We start from the raw sequence: 5,378 nt of genomic DNA on the forward strand, positions 1-5,378 counted from the left end.
AGCTGCTCCAACTGGCATTCATCCCCCGAGCAAGGAATTCTAGAACATCACATTTTTAAGGAGTCCATTTTCACAGTGCACTCCGGCGTCTCAGAATGCTCTCTTGGAGAGCAAAGTCAATCCTAGGTCACCATTTCAATGTAGTTTCCTTTGTACTAAATCCTACTTTCAAGAAAATTCTTGCCATGGTTCACTGGTGTTTAACCTATCATATAATATCCAGGTTTACTGTGTTAGAAGAAGCAGAACAGTATTAAGCTTTTCCCACAAGCCTGTGATTGCATTTGACCTAGTAACCTGTATTAGATTAACATTTATTCTACAACCGCACAGCAAGCCCTGCACCTTGGTGAGCGGCAGTTTATAGAGGACACTAACCATTTTTACAAGTGGAGCAGGAAAAGGGAATTGAATCTGAGGGAGTAATTCCAAGCAAGTATGTTGCTGCAGCAGTTAAATTGTTTATACGAGGAGTAGGGGAATTACTTCTGACTGACCTCTCTTTTTATCTGCTTAAAAGACAAAGTGCAGGTCTCCATCGCTGGGGCAAACTCTGGGGAATGCAGCTTTAAAATGTATAGGAGCCACCAGGCCCCACCAACCCACCAATAAGGAGCAGCTTCAAAGGCAAAGCAGCCCAGGAATGTAAACACAGCAGAGTCACCACCATGAGGACAGTTTAACAGTAGCCGGGGGTGGGGGGTGCAAACGTCCTCCCCTGACCCCCACGCAGACCCTCCGGGTCAGGGGGGGACACGAGGGGAACACAAGCTCAGAACGGGAACAGGCTTTTCCATCACGGATGTTTTGATGGAACGGCCTCTTGATTTTCCTTGGCCACAGCTCAGCGTGCGGCGGATTCATTAAGGAACAAGCTGGGCTTTGAGGGAGGCCGAGAATGGCAAGAAGGGATGGGTTGGAGGCATCTGTGTGGGACCAGGACATTTTTGAAAAACTAAAAAATAATTTTTTTTTTTAAAGGCTGAGTCCATGAGGAAGCAATTACCAGGAAATCAAAATCAGAACTGTCTGAGCACACACCCAACATAGCAATGGGAGGAAGTCACCCGCCATCATCCGGTGTCATGTCATGAAGTCCCGTGGACTCTTGCAGTGGACGCCGGATTCACCACCAGGTCCTCGGTGACGGCGGGGGAGTCTGAGGGAGAGCTGCACGAAATGAGGGAGCCCTCCAAGAAAGTCCAGTTGTTCCTTGAGATGAAGCAAGCCACGCAGCAACGAAAACGAGAAAGAGCAAGGCCCTTCCGCTCAAGAATCACACGGAGCGGGTGCTACTGTATCTCGCCTCGTGTCCACGCAATCATGTCCCCTCCCACACAGCAAGATGTGATAGGATTATTTCACAATTTCACCTTTTTTTTTTTTTTTTGGTCTCCTTAACTTGTTAACTTTGTCTCTCAATTTGCTATGGAATCTTCCAGAATTTTCTGAGTGCTCATTAGAATTGTCTTTTTAAAAAAAAAAAAAAAAAAAAAGAGCTTATTAAAAATACAATTACTCAACCTCCTGCCCAAACCCAATCAGAGACAAAGGAGATGAGGCACCATCTTCTGGGGGGAATCACCACCTCCCCCCACCCAGGTGATTCTGATGAACCCTCTCAGCCAAGGACCCATGTTCTAGAACCCACAGAATGTGAAAAAGCTTCCAAATGAGGGTCTGTTAAAGAGGCGCCAACCAGAATTCAGCCGTGGCTATGTAGACGCAGCCCCGCAGCAAACGCTGACCCTGTTCTCTTCGGGAATCGGCTCAATTAAAGGTTGATGGAACATTCGCTCCTGCACCACAATCAATAGGCGCAAATCTGCAGCTGTCAGTGTCACAGGGTAGCTTGGCTCTGGGCTCCCCAACCCTCCAGGATTTCCCTTCCCATTGTCTGTGGAGAAGCGTGGAACCTGGAGATTTAGTGCGTAAAGCTGCACTCTTTCGGCCCCTTTTCCCCCTAAATTTGGGATTTGGTGGGCCTTTGTAAGCTACTTCATTCAGAATAACAGGGGGTATTTCTTGACTCCTCTAAAGGAAGCATGGATAGTCTCTATAGCCAGGGAACCCAGGGACGTTGCTTTTTGTTTGCTTTGCTTTCGTTTCTTTTCCTCGAGGAGCAAAAGTAAAGACAATATTGGGGTTCAGGGAAGGGGAGAAGGGAGAAATAAACAAGGTGCACCTGGGAATTTTAAAAAGCAGCCATGGGCGAGTTCTGGGGCTGGGATAAGAATGGAATCTGCCCTCGGGATGCCACCTACCAACAGGCCTGAACACAGAGAAAACTGTTCAGCTGGAGCAACGCCTGTCAATAAGATGATCACTGGGATGAAAACTCAGTGTGTGCAAATGCCCTACTTTTAAGCCCCTCTACTCAACAAGGCAAACAGGGAAGATTCCAGACAGCCAAAGGAGACAGCTAAATGTGAAGGATGTAATGTGATCCCCATTCCTTCCCTCACCTGCTGCTACAGATCCTTGGCCTCATTCTCCCGCCTCGGGTGTTCAGAGCAAGAAAAGGAGAGAAAAGAAGGTGCTTCTTAGAGACAGATAATCCTGCAACCATAGGCTAAGGGGCTCTTTCACCCACATTCGCCTTAATCCCAGGCATTAATTCTATAGGTAACCTTACTCCCGTTAGCTTACCTTTGGGGGAAAAAATGTGAGAGGGATTAAAAACCATGAACGCTGATGGTAGAAATAGAAAGTTTTTTGACACAAATCTCCAAGGTTATATCATTTCAAAGACGTGGTAAGTGGACGCCTACGTACACACAAGGGCCACAAGCAGGTAACGCAGGTAAATCCACGCCTGTGTTTCTATCTGCGATCTTTAACCCAGCTACATCCATCCTTACACAATGATGAAGTAGGTAAGTGCTAACGACGGGATGACAATGAAGTGCAGGAAAAAAAAGTCTCAGATTCAAAACTGGAAGCCACTTTACAGATCACGCTAGCCCACGCCCTCGTTTTACAGATGAGGAAATTGAGCCCAAGACAGACAGGAAGATTCGCCCAAGGTGACCCAGCACCTCCCAGCAACTGAGGTGAGCTGGACCCCGCTCCTGTCCCCGTCTGCTGTTCTGTCCGGGTACCACACTGACTCCGGGAGGGAAAGGGCTGGAAAACGCCAGCTCTAATGTCCCACTGTCAGGAACAGGGTGAGTCATAAAGCATCCGGAGGAGCCTCTCTATATGGTGTGTGGAATTTCAAGTTGTCTGCTGTGTATAATGTGTCCATTTAGCCAGAGTCTCTAGTATTAATTACCTCTGTGAGATACAATATGGCATCATGCAGCTTTGGAATCTGTACCCTTCATTAACCGTTTCCCCATTAACCTTGACTGGAATCACATTCCCACTCTAACCGGTAAGATGTGTTCTATTTGTAAGCACTCCCATTTTCTCTTTGAAACCATTCTCATATTCTTATTTCATTGTAAATGGTCCTCCTTGCAATAAAGTGCCATTGAACGTATTTACTATTTGCTGCTTAATTTTGTCCTCTTGGAAGGAGACCGATGTCAGCTCCAACAGTAGTTAATATACCTTTGAGCACACACTGTGACCTTTCTCCTGCTCATGCCTGACTTCATTCTCAGATCTCATTAAACAGCAGAAATTATCTTCAGAAAGAGCAAAACCAGAAATGTGCGGGGTCTGCGCTCAGCTATAGAGAAGAATTTGATTTAAACGGCCCCACAACGGCACGCACGTAGAAAACAAAAGAGAGGATGAAACTTCCAGCTTAAGATGGCCTGTTTTCTCTACCAGCTGCATAGCATTACATGAACTCACCTGGAAATAAAGAGGATTGAATGATTGTGTGCACCTGACTGTCCCCACCATGTGTGTCACTGTCTGGGAAGCCCCCCTCTCAATAATACACAAGCTTGTTCCTGGGTGGTAGGAGGTAGGTAGGGCCTTTGGCAATAATCAACCCCCTACGGAAACCATGAGGGAGTCAGGCAGAGGAAAGTGATTTTTTTTTTTTTTTTTTTTTTTATGAGTAGAGGAAGAAGGTTGTGGGTTGGAAAGGAACAAGGAATTGAGTCAGCTCTCAAGAAAATCAGATCCGGGTAAGACATTGCAGAGGCCCTGAGTCTGTGGTTCCCCAAACATCAGCAGTGGGAAAAGGTAACTCCAAGAGCAAATAATGAAAACCTAAGATGGGGATGGGTTAAGAGAGAGGGTAGGCCAAAGAGAAGTCTACCTAGAGGCAACCTGACCCCTGGACATTGACCCTGTGCTAAGAGGAGAGGGGAGGACCAGAAAGTCAGCCAAGGGTGACTAAACCCCCAAGTTCTTCAAGCCCTACAAACCTCCCAGTTTTCACCTCTGACTCACTGTATTCTCTCCATGAACCCTGAGCCCTGCTGCCATGTTTAGTGACTTCGACATAGCTGATTCTTCCAAGCCTCTGCCCTCTCCGTTCCTTGGCCTCTGGCTGCCAAGGATCACTTTCCCCTATCCACCTCAGCAGCCACCCCCATGCTCACACCCTAGACTACTGACTCTCAACACTGGCCAAACATCTGAATCATCTGAAATAATTTTTCAAAATTACAATTCCCAGGTCCCACGCCAGACTAATTACAGCCTGAATCTCTGGAGGTGAAGCCAGTCATCAGGAGTTTTTACAAGCTTCCCCCCCCCCCCGTCCCCGCCCCGGCAATTTTGATTAAAGGGCCAAGACTAAGAACTGATGACCTGGATATTGTTATTATCAACAACTGATCAATGACAAATTTTCTATTTTAAGCCCTCTCGTCTCTGAGGATAGCCCCCAATTTCTCACTCGCTCATCCTAGTCCCCCAACTCCCTAAGATCCTTGATCGATAAGGGATTTCCCAACAACAGATTCTTCTACTTTTTCAGTCTATCTTCCCTGCTCATGCCCTCATTTCTCTCTTCACTCAGCTTATTATCCCTCCGTTTCCCACACTCACAAATACTACATTCCTTTCTCCTTTGTTCGGCTTGCCTGACCACACCCTAAACCAGATTCGCATCAGTCAGGAATTTACCAAGAAAGTGATGAAATGAAGCGAAAGCAAAGGAAGAGAATTTCATAAAGGGACTATTTTCAAAAGTGCAGGCAGGTGAAGGGAAAACAGAAGAGGGAAGCACCTGAGGCCAACAGCAGGGGGAAGCAGTTTCCAGCTCCAGACTCGAAGGAGATGGGGCGGTGGGGGCGGGGAGGGGGGGTGGTCTGGGATCTAAAAAGAGCCAGAGCTATGACAGAGTAGCCCAATAGGAGCTGGGACCTTCATACAGGGATGTAGCCACGCCTACCAGGAGCCATTTAGGAGGGAGTAGGGAAGTCATAAAAGCAACTCACTGTCTCCTGCCATCAAGTCTCCTGCCTGTG

At 47.1% G+C, this 5,378-nt stretch overlaps 1 long non-coding RNA gene across 1 annotated transcript; it reads left to right on the forward strand.

Moving 5' to 3' along the window:
• Positions 1 to 1,681: 1,681 nt before the first annotated feature.
• On the forward strand, positions 1,682 to 3,812 carry LOC140642336 (uncharacterized). Its single transcript, XR_012038812.1, has 3 exons — positions 1,682 to 1,780; positions 2,984 to 3,053; positions 3,609 to 3,812. It is a non-coding gene; the product is annotated as an uncharacterized lncRNA (long non-coding RNA).
• Positions 3,813 to 5,378: the final 1,566 nt, after the last annotated feature.

This window comes from Canis lupus, chromosome 11 (assembly GCF_048164855.1).
Source record: "Canis lupus baileyi chromosome 11, mCanLup2.hap1, whole genome shotgun sequence".
Classification (NCBI taxonomy): domain Eukaryota; kingdom Metazoa; phylum Chordata; class Mammalia; order Carnivora; family Canidae; genus Canis; species Canis lupus.